Raw genomic sequence first — 22,200 nt, 5'->3', positions numbered from 1 at the left:
CCTTTTACTTCTTTAAAAACAGCAAATGCTAACGAGAAAGATTACTGATTCTGAACATAAAGGAAGAAAGCATTAGCAATCATGCCTGGTAGATTCATCAAAGAATATGAAAAAAAAAATGAACTTTTTATGATCATCTTATGTCAAGGAAAACCTTTCACTTGGGCGATCTCATTCTACCACATGCATAGAAAACGCTTACTGTCATAATCACAGGGTCACTGAACACTGAAACCACATCAGGAGATCAAATGAGCACAGACTTTGTAAGCTTTGTAAGCTGATAAGCCCTGGCTAAACTTACATCGATTCTTGAAGAATACGACTATTTGGGGAAAGGACAGGGCACAGTATACAGGCAATTTTTCCCAGCAGTTGTTTTGAAATTTTAACATTTGAAAAAAAATATCAAAATTGGCACCTGTGTTGTACAAAATGCATAGCTACTTAAGAAAATCTTATTTTTTTCTTGTAAAAACTTGTTTCCCCAGTTGCACTGTTTGAAAATGAATCATGTACCAGAAGGTTGTTCAGGATTATGAAACTTAATGCATTTTATCACAAGCAAATATAAACATTTTCAAGGAAAGCACAGGCAAGAGACATGAAAGACCATATGTTTTCAATGCACTCCATGTCAAAACAATACCAGTCTCCAGAAAATAACTGCTAGTCATATTGAATTATTTTGCCTGATATCTTCCAAAAGTTACTTGGAAGAAATTACAGTGCACTCATGTACCATATAATGGGTAAAAAATAGATTTCCCCAGACCAAACATATTACATTCATGAATTATTTTATTGGCCATAATACTTTATAGGATTTCCCAGTTTTATTGCTCATGGGTTAGTGGCAAAGTTAAAAAGAAGATAAGAGAAATAGAGGCTTAATTTTCTGGAAAATATTTCTCAACAAGCTATGTAAACTTTTATTACATGAATAGTCTTACTATACAAAAATAGGCAGGGCATGTTCTCTTCCCAGAGACAGATATATTTTTTCTTCTGGTGAGAGCCTGTAACCATACACAGGTTCACACTTCTCCTGCCATGCTCCACTTTGAAGCTCAAACACACACATGAACAGAAAAAGAGAGAACAGCAGCAAATCCACCTGAAAAAGAAGAGGCTGAAATAATGCTTCTCTAAGCAGCCTTCTGGCTTTAACATTTCGCTAGTCTCCCTTTTTGACCCATGTCAAAACACCACTCAGGTGATTAGATGGAGCACTGCAAAGGATTTGTTCAACATATAATCCTTTTCACTCTGCTCTTAGAAATGGCCTCTTGCATTGCCAAACCATTTTCTAAATAGTTATATCAAAAACATGGTAAAATAAATCCTCAAAAAAAAAAATCTTCAACATCAAAGAGACAAATCACGCCCTAGAAACAGCCTCTCACACTGCAGGGAGGAGGCAGGGCAGGGAGAGCGAAATGGAAGGATCCTTCCCTAGTGATGTTGGTAGGATTCCTTGTCCCTTTCACAAGATCATTCCTAATCTTTTTCTGTGTTTTGGGCCCACGGTTTACTTCCAATATTCCTTCTATTTTTGAAGGCCTAATGTGTACCAGACCCTTTGCTAGATGTTTACTATCCCTTACCTCATTTAATCTTTTCAGCAACCTAATGCACATCTTGACACATAGTATGAGCTAGATAACTTGCAGAGCTTAATACAAAATGAAAATTTGGAGTGTGTGGTCCTAAAGGCAAGGAAAATTGTCCTGACAGATTATAATATATAAAGCACTTACTTTTCTTTCGCAGCCTCTTTCTTAGGACATTCTTCATTTGCTAATTAATGTTGTGCTCCTGGGGCACGGGAACACTCACCAGGCGAGTAAAGATGCTCACAGGTGTCCGCAGTCTCGCCCTGTGTTGCGTGCACTCACCTGAACACGTGTAGCTCATCAGGTGCTAGATTGCCCCTCTTGCTGACTACCCAATCGAGGCTTCATGCCCCAGCTCTGGGGATAGGGGCATTGGGCCAGGCATCTTCCCTTCCTACTAGCCCAACTCCAACCTGAGGCAGATGGGACACACTAGGAAGGTACCTGGATCGCAAGTGGGTAAAAGTTTCATTCCCACCTGTGCAATGTACCATGACACCGCTCCAAGACACTGCAGGACACGCAAGACCCTCCCCGTGCCTTCACCCTGGCCCCTGACAAGGAAGAAGGGCCCCAATGGGCACCACTAGGTGAGGGAGGCCAGTCAGGGCCCAGGGTGCAAAGGGGAGGGGAGCTGGCAGCCAGAAACACATCTGGGGTGGTGGGGAAGCCCCCAGCACTTGCTCCATTGTTATTTCTGACTTCATTTACAAATCAGCAAATGAAAGATATAATTGCTAAGAATTTATAATGGTGACTATACAGCCTTAAACTAAGTTCAGGACACTTCTGAGGGGGCATGGAGCTTTGGGTGACTGCACTGATCACACGCCCATGAAATCAGCTTTGCTAACGAAGAGAAGACATCTAATAAATATTAGTTCCTTTCTCTTCCTCAACTATTCTCTCTAATAGCCCTTAGGGCCCCCACCCACCCAATTGAAAGCATGAGGTTTCTTTGACAAAAACATAGTAGATATATTTCCACCAAGAGAAAAAAAGAATCATTATTTTCTATTTCCTCGTTTCTTACAAATGAGAAACTGACTCGGAGAGAGATTAAGTAACATGGTAAAAGATCCATCTGGTATGCACGTGGTAGACCTGAGTCTGAAACCAGAGTCCTTGGCCTTTGTGTTACATGCAGCTGTCGGGTAGTAGGAGTGACAAATGCATGATGAACACTTCCTAATAAACGTGTTGATATCTGATAATGTTTTTACCTACTTTTACCACTGACTTTTAGGAAAAAAATAACCAAAACATCTTGACACTTTAAGCAGATGTTTATGAAATGTCCAACTTGTATGTTATGGTTTTAATGTGAATGCATCACTTTTTGAGAAAAATAAATCTCCTCATAGATAGCCATCACTAACCTGTTAATTGTTCATGTATAGTATAATGTATGCTTCATTGACTCATGCTTTAGAAATAAAGGGTACCTAGTTTTTGTAAACTTATTTTTGTAATAGTCTTAAAATATATTATAAGCTTAACCTTGCACATAGTCTTGAAATGCACATACATGCCATTATATAAGCCTATAAATTTTAGATAAATTTATGTTTTATTCTTTAATTAATACTAATCAAAACAGTATATTATATTATAAAAAAATTGGAACATAAGGAAAAGATAACAAATCACTCACCTGACCACTCTCACACAACCACACTTAATTTTAGTGTATTTTTTTCTAGTATTGTGTGATAAAAATATGAAATTATAGTCTAGCACTTCGTTTTCAATGAACGGAAAATCTAAAACCAACAAGCAAAGTCCCCACATATGATTTTATTATTTTGCCAAAGGCACAGAAGTGGACTAGAAAGTTTTAAAGTATCTCTTCTATATTGAAACTAAAATTACAGCTTTTTATTTTGAAAAATGTGAAAAAGAAAAAGTAAAAATCTCCCAGAACTCACCTATGAAGTAAAATTTTCTTCTACTCCACGCATTTAATTCTCTATGCTAGACTTAACTATTTTTAAAGTTTTTATACTCTTTAAAAATAGTTAAGTCTAGTATAAAGAATTAGATATAAAGGTATATATCTTGCTCAAAAAAGTTCTCAAATTCGAGATAGATAGATATATGTAGATACACATGAATATACACACTATTGTATTATAGGACTCATACTATACATATTGATGTATAACTGTATTCATATACTCAATAGCTTGTAACCTCCATCTAACTAACTAAAATATTATATTTTGACCTTATATGTTTATTAATGTCTATAAAAGTAATTAAAGCCTACAGGGTAAGATATTTTCAGATCAGAAAATAACATTTTTCACACTGATATATCTAGAAGTCTGTTGGACATGCAGATCCTTTTTTCTTTTCTGGTTTTTTTTTTTTTTTTTTTTTGAGACAGGGTTTCACTGTGTTGCCCAGGCTGGAGTGCAGTGGCACAATCACAGCTCACTGGAGCCTCGACCTTCTGGGCCCAAGAAATCTGCCCATCTTGGCCTCCCAAAGTGCTGGGATTACAGATGTGAGCCACTATGCCCAGCAAGATACTTTATTTACCCATTATCAATGGGGCATCCTTTTGAAGCAAAAATACTTTGTTCTACCTCCTAACCTCTCTTGACCTTCATATGTACCTTTCTGGTAGAACTTACTACAGTCTGTTTATATTACTTACAGTTAAGAACCCAAGTCAATCCTCTCAACTAAATTACAAAATATTGTGGAAAAGAACGATATATCTTGTTTCTCCTGTACTCTTTAGAAAATAGTGTCTTTATTTCCTTGGTTAATGTTTATTGCTTAAACAAATGCATAAATCAGTAACTCAATTTACTTTGACTTGCTTCACTAACAGTAGTATTAGGTTTGCACTAATCAAACTCCTAATGTAGTTTTTCTTTGTGATGCACATTTGAGATGACAGGCCAAGTTCAGTGTGTGAGCATTGCCAAAACAACGAGTGCACCCATGTAACAAGTAAGCCTGAAGCTGTGTTCTCATATCCTGGTAATTAGCAGGGAAATTTCATTATCACTGTAGCCTTTTAAAATACCCCCTCATACATGACCATTTTTAATCTACTTGAAGAGATCATGACAGTGATAAGCTTCTAAAAACTTCAGCCTTTTCAGTCTCTGTAAGTAGAGACTAAAACCTTTTATTAATCGGAAAAAACCTGTAAGATTTTGAACTCAGTTTTATCGAATTGCACACATATGCTTTAATTTCTTAGTAAACACATATGCCATGTCTTTATGTGTTTGTTTTTCTATTCTCATATATGCTCAACCTTATAAATAGTATTTTTCCTTGTTTTGAGTCCCAATTTCTTCTAGATTTTGACTACATAAATTTTCAAATGTACCTAAAAAAGAGTAGTATAATAAACTCACCCCACAAACTTCAACCATAATTTAATAAACATTTAGAGTCCTAAAAGTTAGATAATTTGTTTCCCAGAAAATTTTATGACATTTCTTGTCAGCCTCTCTTTCAAACTCTAGACAAAGTTCTACACAAAAGTAAACAGGAGAAGAATCACCTCAAAACAAACAAGCTTCAGGAAGTGAAAACCAGAACCACATGTGCACCCTGAACCACATCTTTCAAGGCAAGACTGGCCTTATACTTAGGCACCTTGTTTGCAATATAAAGCAGTGGAATGAAGAGTTAAGAAAAAAGAAGGATGCACATGATTAATAGGTCCTAAATGCTAGCAAAACTTTATGCACCTGGAACTGCACTGCATCCTGTAGACTACACAGAGGTGGGATAAGGCATGATCCTTGCCATCAAGGAGCTCACACATTTATAGGAAATGAGAAATTACCTAATTACCAGGAGAAAGGTATACATTTAATTTGAAAAGTCAGAAATATATCATTATGATGGTGTTGAATCATTTATTTACAACCTATGTATTTTATTTTTTCTTTCAAAGCAATAATTCCTTTTTACTTTATATTACTAAGAGACATATTAATGATAATAAATATTTAGTAGTTTGATAGAAGATTCCCACTTTCCTGCCTTTAACTATCAACAAACTATATCGTTAAAAAAGTTTTCATGCAATACATATGTTACCAATGATCTCTTGTTTCCCTAGCCCATGATCAACTTTGGCAAGCTAAGTGAAAAGGCATGTAACTTCTTTTTAGTTGACTTATCCACAGCAAAGTTTTATAGAAACTCTTCCTCAGCTTATCCTTTCAGTATGACAATTTACTCTGACCTCAGGCTGACTGCTGGGAGAGAAGGGGGGTAAAGTAAAATCAAGTGGAATTATGAAACTTACTCCAAATCATCACTCGCATTACGTAGTGTGGTCCAAGGGCCAGGAGCATAGGGATTCCCTAGGAGCTTGTTAGAAATGTCTTATCCAGCTCTCCTGGAGAAGAATCTGCATTTTAATAAGATCCCCAGCTGATTTCATATGCCCATTAAAGTATGAGAAGTACTCTTCTAAATTGTATTTGATCTCTATGCAGATCCTGTGACATCATTGCATGATTTTACCCCTCCTCTGACAATATGGTTGCTTAGGATTAGAGAAACAGGTTTCACTTACCTTTTCTAAATGATATACACACTCATGGATAAATTTGATTTAATAATCTTTTACATAGAAATCCTAGGTTTAAAGCCTTTTTAGCTACTGTCTATGAAAATTAATACTTGATGATAATACCTTTGATTTTTAGAAATCAATTAGAATTCTCAACTAGAAAAGAAAGTCATTTCACATTTCCATAATAATCAACAGATTTATCTATCTCTCTATGTAATACTCAGCAAAAGAAAGTAAAGAAAGATTAAACACTAAAACCAAAAATATTAGATAGAATAAATAGAATTCTTGCCATTAGCATACTCTAACCTAAGCCATTTTGAAAACGCATATGCACATAATTTCATAGCATATTCCACACCCATTTTCTACAGAGCAAATGTGGATTTAGTGTTTAAAACCTTTTGTTTTCTGAATAACTGCAAAATGTTTTTTCCACCTTGATTTTTTGGGGGTTTGTTTGTTTGTTTTGTTTGTTTGTATTGAGACAGGGTCTTGCTCTGTCACCCAGGCTGGAGTACAGTGGCGCAATCATGGCTCACTGCAGCCTCAACCTCCCAGGCTCAAGTGATTTTCCCACCTCCGCTTCTCTATTAGTTTGGACCACAGATGTGTGCCACCACACCAGGCTAATTTTGTTTTTTTATGTTTTGTAGAGACTGGGTCTCACTATGTTTCCCAGGCCAGTCTCAAATTCCTGGGCATAATCAATCCTCCTGCCTCAGCCTCCCAAAGTTTGCAAAATACTTTTAATTGGAGAAAACCGAGAAGGCTAAAGTGCTTTTCATTTTATTATATTCCCCTCTCACATTTTAGTGGAGCAAACTCTGGCTTTTAAAATTATTTAAAATGTGAATAAAATACTTCTTAGTTCACTATTTGTTTCTTGTTTATCTCTAAATGTATTTGCACTTCAGCAATGATAGCAATATATGTAAGTAACAACTATCTTCATGAGTTCACAAATATTCAACAAATCTCTCCAGAGTTACCCCTGCTATTCAAAAGACACATCTGATTTCAATAAACTAACAGGTCCTTAGGAAAACTATAATTGAAGGGGTAGAAATGAGATGAACTGGTAGAACCAAAGGAGAATTTGGTTTTGATGGTAAGTGAATGGATCCAGACATTAGTCATGTGGTTAACTCTAGTGTGGTGATGTGGTTTGGCTGCATCCCCACCGAATCTCATCTTGAATTGTAGCTCCCATATTTCCCATAATTCCCAAGTGTCATGGGAGTGACCTCACGAGAGGTAATTGAATCGTGGGGGAGGGTCTTTCCCATGCTGCTCTCGTGATAATGAATAAGTCTCATGCAATCTGATGGTTTTATAAAGTGAAGTTCCCCTGCACATGCTCTCTTGCCTGCCACCAGGTAAGATGTGACTTTGTTCCTCCTTTGCCTTCCACCATGATTGTGAGGCCTCCCTAGCTATGTGGAGTTTTGAGTCCATTAAAACTCTTTTTCTTTATAAATTACCCAGTCTCAGGTATATCTTTGTTAGCAGTGTAAGAACAGACTAATACAGTAAACTGGTACTGGTAGAGTGGGGTACTGCTATTAAGATACCTAAACATGTATCTTGGAACTAGCTAACAGGCAGAGCTTGGAACAGTTTGGAGGGCTCGGAAGAAGACAGGAAAATGTGGGAAAGTTTGAAACTTCCTAGAGACTTGAAGGGCTTAGAAGATAGTAAGATGTGGGAAGGTTTGGAACTTCCTAGACACTTGTTGAATGGCTTTGACCAAAATGCTGATAGTGATATGGACAATAATGTCCAGACTGAGGTGGTCTCAGATGGAGATGAGGAACTTCTTGGGAACTGGAGTAAAGATAACTCTCGATATGCAATGAGACCAGCAGCATTTTGCCCCTGCCCTAGAGATCTGTAGAACTTTGAACTTGAGAGAGATAATTTAGAGCATCCGGCAAAAGAAATTTCTAAGCAGCAAAGCATTCAAGATGTGATTTGGGTGCTGTTGAAAGCATTCATGTTATATATTCAAAGATACAGTTTGGAATTGGAACTTACATTTAAAAGGAAAGCAGAGCATAAAAGTGTGAAAAATTCGTAGGCTGACAATGCAATAGAAAAGAAAAAGCCATTTTCTGAGGAGAAATTCAAGCTAGCTACAGAAATTTGCATAAGTAAGGAGGACCCAAAGGTTAATTGCCAAGACAATGAGGAAAATGTCTCCAGGGCATGTCAGAGGTCTTCATGGTACCTCCTCCTATCACAGGCCTAAGAAGAAAAAATGGTTTTGTGGGCAAGGCCCAGGCCCCTCCCTGTTGTGTGCAGCCTAGGGGTGTGGTGCCATGTCCCAGCCATTCCAGCTGTGGCTAAAAGGGGCCAAGGCGCCACTGGGCCCATGGCTTCAGAAGCTGCAGGACCAAAGCCTTGGCAGCTTCCAGATGGTGTTGAGCCTGCAGGTGCACAGAAGTCAAGAATTGAGGTTTGGGAACCTCTGCCTAGATTTCAGAGGATGTATGGAAATGTCTGGATGTCCAGGCGGAGGTGTGATGGAGGCGTAGAGCCCTCATGGAGCACTTCTGCTAGGGCAGTTGAGAAGGGAAATTTGGGGTTAGAGCCCCCACACAGAGTCCTCAGTGGGGCACTGCCTAGTGAAGCTGTGAGAAGAGGGCTATCATCTTCCAGACCTCAGAATGGCAGATCCACTGAGCTTGCACTGTGTGCCTGGAAAAGCCATAGTCACTCAATGCCAGCCTGTGAAAGAAGCGGGGCTGGGTGGGTAGTTGTACCCTGTAAAGCCACAGGGGCAGAGCTAAGTCCTTGGGTGCCCACCTCTTGCATCAGTGTGACCTGGATATGAGACATGGAGTCAAAGAATATCATTTTGGAACTTTAAGTTGTAATGACTGCCCTATTGGATTTCAGTCTTGCATGGGGCCTGTACCCCCTTTGTTTTGGCCAATTTCTCCCATTTGGAATGAGTATATTCACCCAATGCCTGTACGCCCACTGTATCAGGTAAGTAACTAACTTGCTTTTGATTCTACAGGTTCATAGGCAGAAGGGACTAGCATCGTCTCAGATGAGACTTTGGACTGTGGATTTTTGGGTTAATGCTGAAATGTGTTAAGACTTTGGGGGACTGTTGAGACAAAACAATTGTGTTTTGAAATGTGAGGACATGAGATTTGGGAGGGGCCGGGGCAAAATGATATGGCTTGGCTTTGTCCCCACCCAAACCTCATCTTGAACTGTAGCTCCCATAATTCCCATATGTCATGGGAGAGACCCGGTGGGAGGTAACTGGATCATAGAGGTGGGTCTTTCCCATGCTGTTCTCATGATAGAGAATAAGTCTCATGAGATCTGATGGTTTTGTAAAGGGGAGTTCCCTGCACACTCTCTCTTGCCTGCTGCCATGTGAGACATGAATTTGCTCCTCGTTTGCATTCCACCATGATTGTGAGGCCTCCCCAGTTACGTGGAGCTGTAAGTCAATTAAACGTCTTTCTGTTATAAATTATCCAGTCTTGGTTATGTCTTTATTAGTAGCATGAGAACATACTAATACAGGCGGGGAGTTGGAGATGGAAGGAGGTAAAGAAAGTAAGACAACTCTTCCTCTTCTTCCTCCTCTTTCTCCTCCCCTCTTCCTCCTCCACCACCAAATTCTACATTATTTTCTTCACAGTTCAAAGGACTTCTGTCCTCAGCAGTTGGGGAAAGCCAAGAAAAATATTCTATAGACTATTCTCTACAATTAGCCACAGGTAGTTTGCTACTAACTGTCCCTAAAGACAGAGATAGCTGGAGGTCTCCACTATAAACTAATTATATTCATGTTTTTAATACAACACAAAATAACAGATATGATCTTAGTAGTTAGGAAACCCCCCTTAAGTTTGTACTAGGACAGGTGTATACCCAATCCTGAACCATAAATGTAAGAGCAACTCAGCATCAGGCTTGCCCAGACCCAGGCTGCCTAAGAAAGGGATGACAGACCTAGGGCTGAGAAATGAAACTAACTTTATCATGGTTCCAGAGGATGTAGGTAAAAATCAAAAGTAGACCCTCTAAAAAGGATATAGAGAGGTCAACTCATGCTTGGTCCATTTTAACATCCATAAACTTTGGGATCCAAACCTGTAGTAGGTGGCAACAGGAGTTGCTGGCAGTGGCCATCCTGTAGATAGCCAGGTGGCAGCATCCTTCTGAAATATTTTCTTCCTCTATTAAATGATTTTATTCTCACATTCTACAAATACATGTATCTTCAATTCTATATTCCCTATATTTGGGAATCGGAACATAGGTATCTGAGGGTACAATAATAGTTTCTAATTATTTTTCCTCCTGAGAAATTCTTGGTATCTTCCTCTTTTTGGTTTCCCTATGCCCAAACCCTCTCAATTCTTAAATACTCTTCACCAACCTAAGGTTATTTTGACAGACTTGCATTCTGTAACAAGATGTTTCCTCCTCTTGTCAAACCCATGTGTTTTTCATCATGAGCAATGGCATTTTTAAAAATTATGTTCTTCAACATTATTTGTGGGCTCAGTGTTTCACTTCCCTTATTCTTCTTTCTATGCCAGACTTCACAAATGCAGGAGGAGTTTTATTGTTGTTTTTTAAATTCCACCTGTAAATCCAACCTTTTCAGTTTCTACCTTAGAATTAAAATTTATAAGAAATACATTCTAAGTCATTTTCTCAGTGATATCATTTTCTTCTCAGTATATTCACAAAAGCATGAAGAAGTTGGTGGGTTGTAAGAATCTTGGTATGCCTCATGACTTACCATGGAAACTACCCAGAACAGGTGGTCTCCAAATATCACCAGGATATTTTCTCCAGGGCTGACATAAAAAATCATTATTATTCCATAGAATGCGAGAACCTTCCATTTCATCAAAAGACCAGAATTTATAGTTTGTGAGAAGAGCCTCATCAAACTCCACAAACACAGTTTCTTCAAATTTTTCTCTGCGGCATAATATCTATCTTCACTTCCCAAGATTTTAACTCTAATATTTGTTTTCATCTGTCTCCTCGAGGTAGTTTATAATTTATTTATAAGGTATTTATAATTTATTTTGTTTCTGTGTTGTGTGTGCTAGCATTTTGCCTAGCTCTTCATTCTTCTAAATAAACTGAAGCCAAACCAGATATTCCTCAAGAGCTTTCTTAAAGTTTTGTTGTGTTTTCCTCATGTAGTAGTAATATTTTTTACACACTTTTAGTGTATTTGAAAGCACTCTATATTTTTAAGCCTACCTTCTCTCTCAAAATGCTATATTCTCCCCAGAATATACTATTTATTTTCAAATACAGCCAACCACCATCACCACCACTGCACCTAATACATTCATGACATCAACTAGTGATCCAACAAGTGCTTGTTGAATTACAAAATGGAAAAAAAACCACACACAAACATTCTTTTGGTGGCCATAATTACAAGTGAATTATAATTCACTTTAGTGAATTATAGTAGAGCACCAGTGAAAATTCTTGAATGATCTGGGGTGGTGGGTGGTTCTTTGAACTCTGACTGTTCACTTCTTGGGTATAAAAGCTACGAATCTTCTGAGTGTTAGAAATTAACACTAATGTGCATCACCCAATGAGGCCAAACTCTTTCAGAAACCACAATAGCGTTGTAACAAAATCTACCCTTTTCCTGCCTTTATCTGTATTTCCTATTGCTCCTTGCTTTTGGTATATCAGATTCCTAGAAATGCTGTTTTAAAGACTCATTTGGCTACTTTCCAATCTCTTGATCCTTTCTGTTAGAAAATTTTTCATTTTTAATTGAAGAAAACATTAGATTCCTAAGAATAAAGTGTATTTATGTCTTATATTTATATATTTTTACTTTTACATAATCACAGTGAAACAGAAAATAAAACTATAAATCCTTGTGTAATATTTCAGCAACTTGCTATCGGTTTTCTTTCTTTTTTAAATTTTTTTTAGATAGGGTCTCACTCTGTCACCCAGGCTGGAGTGCAGTGGTGTGATTACGGCTCACTGCAGTCTTGAATTCCCAGACTGAAGTGATCCTTCTACCTCAGCCTCCTGAGAGGCTGGGACTACAGGTATGCACCACCAAGCCTGACCAATTTTTTTTTTTTTTTTTGTAGAGCTGGGGTTTCACACTATTGCTCAGGCTGATTGCCAACTCCTGCGCTCAAGCGATCCACCCACCTCAGCCCCCCACACTGCTGGCTGGTATGAGAGGTGTGAGCTGCCACACTTGACCTAGTTTTCAAATATTTTTAAAAGCCCTTTTACAATTGTATAACAGCAACAGGAAAAAAACAACAGCATATTCTGAAATAGATCAGAGAAACAGTAAACTCTAATAGTTAGAATTAGAGATCAAATTCCAAGGAATTTACAGTTAAATAAATACTAATTATCATCAACATACTGCTCATTGAACCCACTCTTTGGTCTATTAATCTTTATAAAAATTATTCATCTTGAAATCTCCAGGACTTAGCGTTGGGTCTAGTATCTGATAAGTAAGATTAGCGAATCTATAGATAATATTAAATCACGTACCAAGGAGAGTTAATGATAGAAATAGGGAACATTGATTTATTCTTAAGAAATTTCAGTTTAACAAAGTTGCAATATGTAACAAATGTAATCTGAATGTTAGAGTATATATATATTTATAAGATTGGATACAGAGTGAAATTAGTTTCTTCATTTATAAAGCACTGAAAACTTTTTTTTTTTGGGATGGAGTCTCACTCTGTCACCCAGGCTGGAGTGCATTGGAGCAATCTCGGCTCACTGCAAACTCTGATTTCCTGGTTCAAGCGATTCTCCTGCCTCAGCCTCCTGAGTAACTGGGATTACAGGCACACACCACCACGCCCAGCTGATTTTTTTTTTTTTTTTTGTATTTTTAGTATAGACGAGGTTTCACCATGTTGGCCAGGATGGTCTTGATCTCCTGACCTCGTGATCTGCCCACCTCAGCCTCCCAAAGTGCTGGGATTACAGGCGTGAGCCACCGCACACCTTAAAACTTTTAATGTGTTTAGGTACACTGAGAAAGGTAGATAAGAGTGAGCAGAATTACCCAAGTTTAGTTGGGCACAAATTTCTTCCCTCACCCCTCCCAAGGAACACTTATTAACATCTTTCAAGAAAGCAATGTTTCACGGCCTGGTGCAGTGGCTCACGCCTGTAATCCCAACACATTATGAGGCCGAGGTGAGTGGATCACAAGAGCCCAACAGTTCAAAACAAGCCTGGGCAACATGGTGGAACCCCATCTTTACTAAAAATACAAAAATTAGCTGGGTGTGGTGGCACACACCTGTAGTCCCAGCTACTCGGGAGGCTGAGGCAGGAGAATCGCTTGAACTAGGAGGTGGAGGTTGCAGTGAGTGAAGATCGGGCCACTGCACTCCAGCCTGGGCAACAGTGTGAGACTCTGCCTCAAAAAAAAAAAGAAAAAGAAAAAGAAAAAAGGAAAGGAAAGAAAAGAAAAAAGCAGGGTGCAGGGTTCCATAAAAAGCCCTTTCTGAAACTGAACTAATGTGATGGCAGTGACTGAAATAAGACATGACTAATCAAAAAAAGATTCACAGGCAGGAGTCCTGAACTGTGTCTTGAAAAAGGTTGGCATGTTTAGAGAATATGGGAAAAGGTATGGCAAGACAAGACTAATATTATGTTCTGTAACTCTTACTTATTATGTAAAGATGTAAATAATTGACTATAGATTAGCTTAACTTTAATTTATGAGTAAACCAAAGATGTCAAGAAAGGAATGTTTAAGTAGAACTTACTAGAATAAATAAAGAATAGTGCCTACTTTAGAAATAGGTTTCACAAAGATTGTACTTGTGAGTATATCTGCATAGATGTGATTATGGGTACGCAAACCATAAAAAGATGAAAATAGATGCAGTTTGCTAACTATACTAGGAGATATAAATTTAGTGGTATATCCTGCTAGTCCAAAAATGAGTTCCATTATCTGCTTGAGAGACTGAGGGTCATGTTTCAGAGTGCCTATTTGGGTGAGGTGAAATGCATTTAAGATTTTGTAATTTTTTACTGAAAGGAGGAAAAGGAAGTATGTGGGAGTTGGAAATTGGAGGAACATGAGGAAAGATATGAGAAAAAATATAATGGGATGGCCTGGTGTTATTCTGCCAAACAGTTCTAAGGATGGGTTGGGCAATGAATGAGGAAGAATAATCAAAGTCAGCACTAAAGAAGCCGTTGTCCAGTGAATCTCTAAGAGTATGGGCTCTGGCACCTAGTAATAAGTTTAAAACTAATATGGAAAAAGGAATATCCCCACCTCTGGACTGAAAGAGAGTAGCAATATCCGGTGGGGTCTGAACGGCACCGGCCAAGCAGTGGTAGCCACCCTTGAGGGCAGTGGAGTCTCAGTGAAGGTGCTTTCCTCACGAGGGCTGCAGTCCTACCTCAGCTGCAGAGGCTGTGGTAGGACAACTCCCTCCAAAGACTTTCTGGCAGCAAGGTAAAAAACATGAGTGATTTTTTTTTTTCTTGTACGTGTGTGAGATATCCCTGGATATATGCAGAAATATGTGGGGCTGAAGTTCTACAGTCATATATGTAGAATAAAAGAAACATAATTAATTAGTATTAACATTAATGAGACTTTATTTGAACTTGAAGCGTGGTTAGACCTGGTGATGTTTATGTAATGTAAAGATATAACATTTCTGGCCGGGTGCAGTGGCTTTCGCCTGTAATCCCAGCACTTTGGGAGGCCGAGGCAGGAGGATCACGAGGTCAGGAGATCAAGACCATCCTGGCTAACACGGTGAAACCCCGTTTATATTGAAATTACAAAAAAAAAATAGCTGGGTGTGGTGGCAGGCGCCTGTAGTCCCAGCTACTAGGGAGGCTGAGGCAGGAGAATGGCATGAACCCGGGAGGCAGAGCTTGTGGTGAGCCCAGATCGCGCTACTGCACTCCAGCCTGGGCAACAGAGCGAGACTCAGTCTTTAAAAAAAAAAAAAAGAGAGAGATAATATTTCCATATGGTCCTTGAAAACATACTTCTGGATCAGTGATTGCAAACACTAATATCTACAGGGGATGTGCAATAACCACAAATATTTGTGATGTGTCAGATAGAGCACAGTAGGTGCAAAACAACTCATATTCTAACTAAGCATCACTCTTGTCATGGGATATCACCTTTTAAAACATTATCCAGGTATGATCAGAAGGCTGTATAAAGCTAACATACCTCCACAATTTCACCATTGCTTTTGATGCTTCTCTCAATTCTTTAATTGATATTCTAGAATCCAGCTGAAAACATATTATGAATGAATAAATAATAAATACATATTTTCTTACTGCTAAAAGCATGGTGGTGATAAAAACTAAATTTTGTATTTTTTCTTCAAGAGTTTGATCCTGTATTTCTCCATGAAATGGACATCAACTATAGAACAAGGATATGACTTAATTAATGCTACAAGGGAAAGTAAGAACACTTCTAATTCATTTTCAGTGTCCCATCATTTGACTAAGAGACATGTACACCAAAATTTCTGCTCCAATTCCTCACAAAACTGCAAAACCTTACAAAATGGTTCCGCATTCTTCTTTAGCTTATTCAAAACTAAAGAGACTGACTGTTGCCCTATAGACTGGTCTTGTGCGTCGACGCCGTAATGTCTCCATCATTTCAGCATCACCTTCCTCCATGGCCCCAAGATCCAGCACATCAAACTTTATCCCTATAGACCCTTTCCATTCCATCCAAATAGATACACACCAAGGGCAGTCACTATCCCCAAATACCCAATTTCAATGCATGCTGTAATGAATTCACACTGCTACAAGTCTATAGAAATATTTTTTTTCTCTAGTTTGGCTAAATTAATAATGTTAATAATATTCATTCCATATTACTCTATATAATAGTCATTGAAATAAAATCCATGCACCATAAAGAAAAGAGTATAGCTTTGAACACATTCTGTCTTTGTGAGTGGTGCCTATCACCATAATTAAATGGACAAGCAGCCTCCAAATTCTCATCAAGATGCTATAGATAAACTACTCCATTAAAATATAGCAAATGTATTTGGTTGAAATCACCAAGACTCACATATCACCAAAGTAGAAACAGCTTTTCTGAGTTTTAGCCTAGGAAAGTTCAAAAGCAGGATTTTGAAATACCATTTTTGGCCACTCTGATTTCTCTCACAATAACAAAAGTTGAAATGTAATAGTATCTTTTAAAATTTGTTTCTCTTAAAATTATTTTGAGTCCTTAGGTATGTTTGAAGAAAATGAACAATGGCCAATGCGTGACTATTTACCAATTGAGCCAGAAAAGTAAAATGGTGCTAAATGTAACCTTGAGGTTATGGAGTTACTTTCTACAAGAATCTATGTTGTGACAACTTGGCCAGGTTCATCATCCCACTTTTACTGATGAAAAGTCAACTCAAGAAGCTTCCTAGTTCTCTGGTGCAGATGCTGCCTCCTGACAAGTCTTTCTTGTCTGTAACTGCCCTGGCAGACATGCCGATTACATACGCTTAGTGCATGGATGAAGTTTCAGATGCTTGGGTCTTTAAAAGCACCCAGCCCATAGGATCTGGAAAGGTTACACCACAGTGACCCCTCTGATAAAGCATAGCTGACTCCACTCACCATTCAAAAGGTCGATTCAAATCCATCGTATTTTTATGTCGCATATCCAACATCCATTTAACAGACTAAGTGCACTAAATCTAAGAGCTTCAAAGAACCACAGGCTTCAGATGGACTTTGAGAAATCACTGAAGACAAATTCTTGCATATAAGCAATGCTATACTTAAGCCACCCCAGAAAACTACCCTGTTTTTAAAGACCATCATAATGTTTTTAGTCTGCCTATATATCCCATTACAAGCCCCTAGCAGTCTTCTTTCTCAAAAAAAAATTATTCCTTATAGATTATCTAAATCTTTCATATCCTGGCGGAAGCATGCTTTTTCTACTCCAATTCTTTGCCAACTCACCATCTCTCCTACAAATTTTCATGGTTTATTTCAGTTGATGGCATCATTTTCTTAGTTATCAATGATCCAAATTGTAAACATCTATCTACTGTGACGTCTTAGCCAACACTTTACAATGATTACCAGTCAGTGATTACTTTGTAACTTTCCTGAATCCATTTGCCTCCTCTATATATCCAGAGTCCCCATCCTAGTTCACTATGCTGTGCAGTAAGTGTGGTACAGTGGAAAGCATGTTGAACAGAATCCTGGAAACTTATCTCTAACATTGGTTCTGCCCCAAAACATGAATAGCGTCTGATAAGTCCCTGCACCTTCCAACTCAGTGTCAATTTTCTCCTCGGGAAAGTAAAGTAATTAAATTTCTCAGATCAGTTTAACCTCTATTGTTTTGTGAGTTTTGAGGCACTTTCAGATCTCGTTAATGGACTCTATTTGTGTGTTCCCTTCACCCTGCACACTGTCATTACATTAAAATTACTGTTACCTCCTCCTGAGGAAACTGAGGCTTAGAGAGAGTCACTTGCATTTCCATGGTCACACACTCCACAAATGATAGAACTGGGATATATTGGGGGTCAGGACTAGGGTCAGGCAGGCAAGGTGTACAGGGTACAAAATTTAATGAGATGCCCTAGGCTAGCACAAGTGCGGAGCTGGAATCTGAAGGTGCACCCTGGGTACCTTGCTTGCCACATCTTAAAGACACATGTTCTCTTACCTTTGTAATCATATGATCATCAAGTTTTTAAATGCATTTTACTATTACTTGTAGTCTATTAGAATTGGAAAGATACATAATTTGTTTATAAAAGTATTTACAGTATTATTCATTTGAATAAAATGAAGAAACATGCATTCTGCTTCATTTTGAAATACGATAGACTTCCAAGGTAACTAAACAGTAGGGTGAGACATTATATTTATAATATTTCTCTGTTTACCTATAAATAAACAAAAATGACTTATACATGATATTCACATTATTATATTTTGGACAATACACCAATACACCATAATGAAATATGTAATACTATATTTTGTAACCATCCCTTGAAACCATTAAATCAGACGGGTCAGCTTCCTTATGAGGGAAAAACGAAGTTTCCTCACAAAGACCCAGATGGAATCACTAATCTTCTGATGTGCAATGTTGGTATAAATTGTGGTTAATGAACACGTGCTAGGGTGCGGTTAAGTTGTGTTCACTCTAGGATTTAAGTGTGAGTAGTCATAGCTACTCGGTTCCTGAAGAAACCCAGTCTCCTAGACTGAGTGTCTAAGAAGTCTCTCAGATAAAAAAGAGAAGAGAAAGTAGAACTGTAAATATCTCATTCAAGAAAAGCAGGTCAGCTTCCAAGGACAGACTTTCTGTCAAGCGGATTGCCCCCTGCCATGGGCTCATGAATCTATATAAAAGGCTAATAATCAGAAAGCATGGAAAAATAAAGAGAAATGCTTCCCAAGAATTTCCACAGGCTATTAAGAAGATAAAGTATCAACTTCATTAGTACTAATAGTTTCTGCAGTGACAAGAACACAGTACCTTCAATGTCTTTGATGGATTAATGAGTATTACTGATATAGTATAGATAATTTTCCCCTCCAAATCTCACATTGAAATTTGACCTCCAATGTTGAAGAGGGCCTGGTGGAAGGTGTTTGGGTCATAGGGGTGGATTCTTCATGAATGGCTTGGTGCCACTCTTACAGTAATGAGTTCTCACTCTTTTAGTTCCCTTGAGAACTGATTGTTTAGAAGTGCCCCGAACCTTCCTCCCCTTCTCTCTCTCTTGCTTCCTGCCTCTTGTGATGTAGTGCAAATCCCTTTCCCCTTTCACCATGATTGGAAGCTTCCTGAACTCCTCACTAGAAGCAGATGTTGGTGTCATGCTGCTTTTGTACAGCCTGCAGAACTGTGAATCAAATGAGCCTCTTTTCTTTATAAACTACCTAGCCATAGTTATTCCTTTATAACAACACAAAACAGACTAAGACAGGAATCAACACTAATCTTAATGTATTTAGTTGACATTAATAACAAGTATGTGTAGTAAAGAATTTGGCCTAATGTATCAATTTAAAATTTTTAAAAATATACGTTAAAAAATAGAATTTGATCTTGCCCACCAAGAAGCGCTGGCCTTTAGGAGGTAATTTCAGCCGGGAGATTTGTGGAGGGTCTCTCCTGATAGAAGTGTCTTTGTTTACCTTAGGCCATGCCAGATTGTCCAACAATATGATTTAAGTTGGAAGCCATACCAGATAGTATTTAGGGTGGGGGATAACCACGTGAGAAAGACCAATTATTACAATGTAGAGTTGGGGCTTTAGGTCATGCCCAGAAGGGTTGAAGAATTCATAATGGAGCCACCAATAGAAACTCTGAACACCAAGGCTCAGGCAAGCTTCCCTGGTTGACAATACTGTATGTATATTGTCATGCACCAATGGCAGGAGAGTCATGCATCCTGACTACACAGGGAGAGGATAACAGAAGTTCCACATTTGGTACTTCTCCTGGATTCTGTGTATATGTTTCGTTTCTGACTTTCACTGATTATAATCTGAATCTACGCTCTGTAATGAACCAAAACCATGAGTATAACAGCTGTCGGTGAGTTCTGTCAGTCCTTCTGAGGGAACACAGTGTTCTTAGGATAAACATAACATAAACTACAGTTTCTATAATAAATCATTCATGATGATAATGCTATAAAACTATTTAATATACCAAATAAAACCCAATAAAATATAACCCATTATTAAGAGAACAGAATTAAAGCCCACTCTGAGATGACACAGAAGTCATTATAACTATTCTCAAGAACACAAATGTAAATATATGTAAAATGAATTAAAAAACAACATCTCAGCAGAAGAATAGAAAGTATAATAAGAACCAAATGGAAATTCTAGACCTGAAAAATTCAATACCTGAAATTTTTAAAATTTACTGAATGAGCCTGAGAGCAAAACTGAAATGACAGAAGAGTCAGTGAACCTGAAGATAGATCAATACAAAGCATCCAATCTGAAAAACAGAAAGAAAAATAATTAGAAAAAAATAAAGTGAGACTCCGCATTCTGTGGAGTATTAAAAAGGTATAACATGGATATAACTGGAGTCCCAGAAAAGTGAAAGAGAAAGAATGGAATAAAAATTGCAATAAATAATGGCAAAAATTTCCTGAAATTTGGTGAAAAGATAAATTTATAGATTTAAGAAGTCAACCACAAACAGAATATCCTCAAAAAACCCATATGCACAAATATCTAATCTGTTGTAATAAGCTGCTGAAAATGAAATAAAAACAGAGAAATGTTAAAAGAAGCCAGATAAAAATGATATATTTTATATAGGAGAACAATTCAAATGACTGCAAATTTCTTATCAGAAACAGAAGGGGCTAGACACAGAGAAAGAATATCTTTAAAGAGTTGAAAGAAAATAATCTATCAACCCAGAATTCTATATCTAGTGAAATTTGAGAATGAAGGAAAAATACACACTGGTGGATACCATGCCAGAATGCCAGGTACCTAAAAATTATTTTCTGTTTTATGACTAAAAATAATTCTCTGGTTTACCACTGCCTCCTTGAATTCCATAGAAAAATGTTTCCCTAATACACCTCAAAGACTAAAGATTTATAACTATTAATGTAAAGCATTCCCCACTCCTTCAGTCAGTATTGTGGGGGTTAAGTGCTGGTTTACCCATTATAATAATAACATTTATGGGATTGCAGATCTCCTTCTACAGGTTTTATATATCTGATACATTTATGTCATTGAGTTTTATGAATGTAAGGCATGCTTCTAACCTCTAATTTCCTACCAACAAGAAAGCTGCTAATATTTTCCTTAAGAAGAAAGGTAGATAAGGCCTTGGGTTGCCTCAATATTTTGAGAACCATATGCTAAAGGACTTCAGAATGTTTTTTACAGCAATGTTAAAAGAGCAAGCTGTTTGGCACTCATGTGGATACATAGGGGTTTAAATTTATATAAAATGTTTTTAATTCCTAGTATAAAATAATCATGTAAACACAGCACATTATTTTAGACAAACTTAACATGAAGATAATATTAATAAATATGAACAATACTATGTCCACTTTTGACCTCTCTCATTCCTAAATTTACCAAAAAAAATCTTCTTTTCAGAAATCTGATCCAGATAAAATTTTCTTTTTATTTATTTTTTTCTTTTCACAATTATTAATCCTTAGTGACAGGAAAACGCTAAGTGTGTAATGGCCTTTTTATGCTTAGAGTATTTGCTAAGATTCCTGAAGCCTATTTTCCTTTCTGAAACATGTGAATGTGAAATCAGAAATGCTAACTGATTTCCAAGTTTGAGAATCAAAGTAAGGAAAAAAATTTTTTCTCAGTGATACTTGTTTCAGAGAATTGCCATTAGCATTTCTGGTGGGAGTAGCGACTCTAGAACTGAGGCAAGCCACATGGAGAATTCTGTTGCTGGCTGAAAGGGTCTAAGCCGAATAATGTATGGAGAACTTTGGCTTTGTGGGTTGGTTTTATACATCAACCATCTCATGTTACATTCACTAGTGTTAACCTTGATATGAACCCTTTAAAATTGAAGAGTGATTTTTAAATAAGTATTTTCCCATCACACAAAGCATTCTGTAAGAACTCTGTAATCACAAACCACATAGTAAGATTGATGTGTTTGAAACTCTTCCCTCATATTGGGCATTTTCTTTCTCTTACATCCTACTACCCTAAGTTATTCTTTAAAAACCCACCTCAGTACTTGTTTGAGAACCTCAAATTATTTTCCTTGTCTTAGAATTTTGTAATCCATGCTTTGCTTCTAAAACTCAAATTATATATCACGAAGTAGTTCAATGTGATCACTAGAATTAGGGCCATGCCAGTGAATATCTCCACACTTACAAAGCTTCCTCCAGCTGTTGAATATTGCCCCCTCTCTCCTGCTGCTAAACATTGCCTCCTCTGTCCTTGGTCTTTTATCTACCGTTT

This window comes from Theropithecus gelada, chromosome 12 (genome assembly GCF_003255815.1).
Source record: "Theropithecus gelada isolate Dixy chromosome 12, Tgel_1.0, whole genome shotgun sequence".
Classification (NCBI taxonomy): domain Eukaryota; kingdom Metazoa; phylum Chordata; class Mammalia; order Primates; family Cercopithecidae; genus Theropithecus; species Theropithecus gelada.
Note: the sequence above shows the minus strand (reverse complement) of the source record.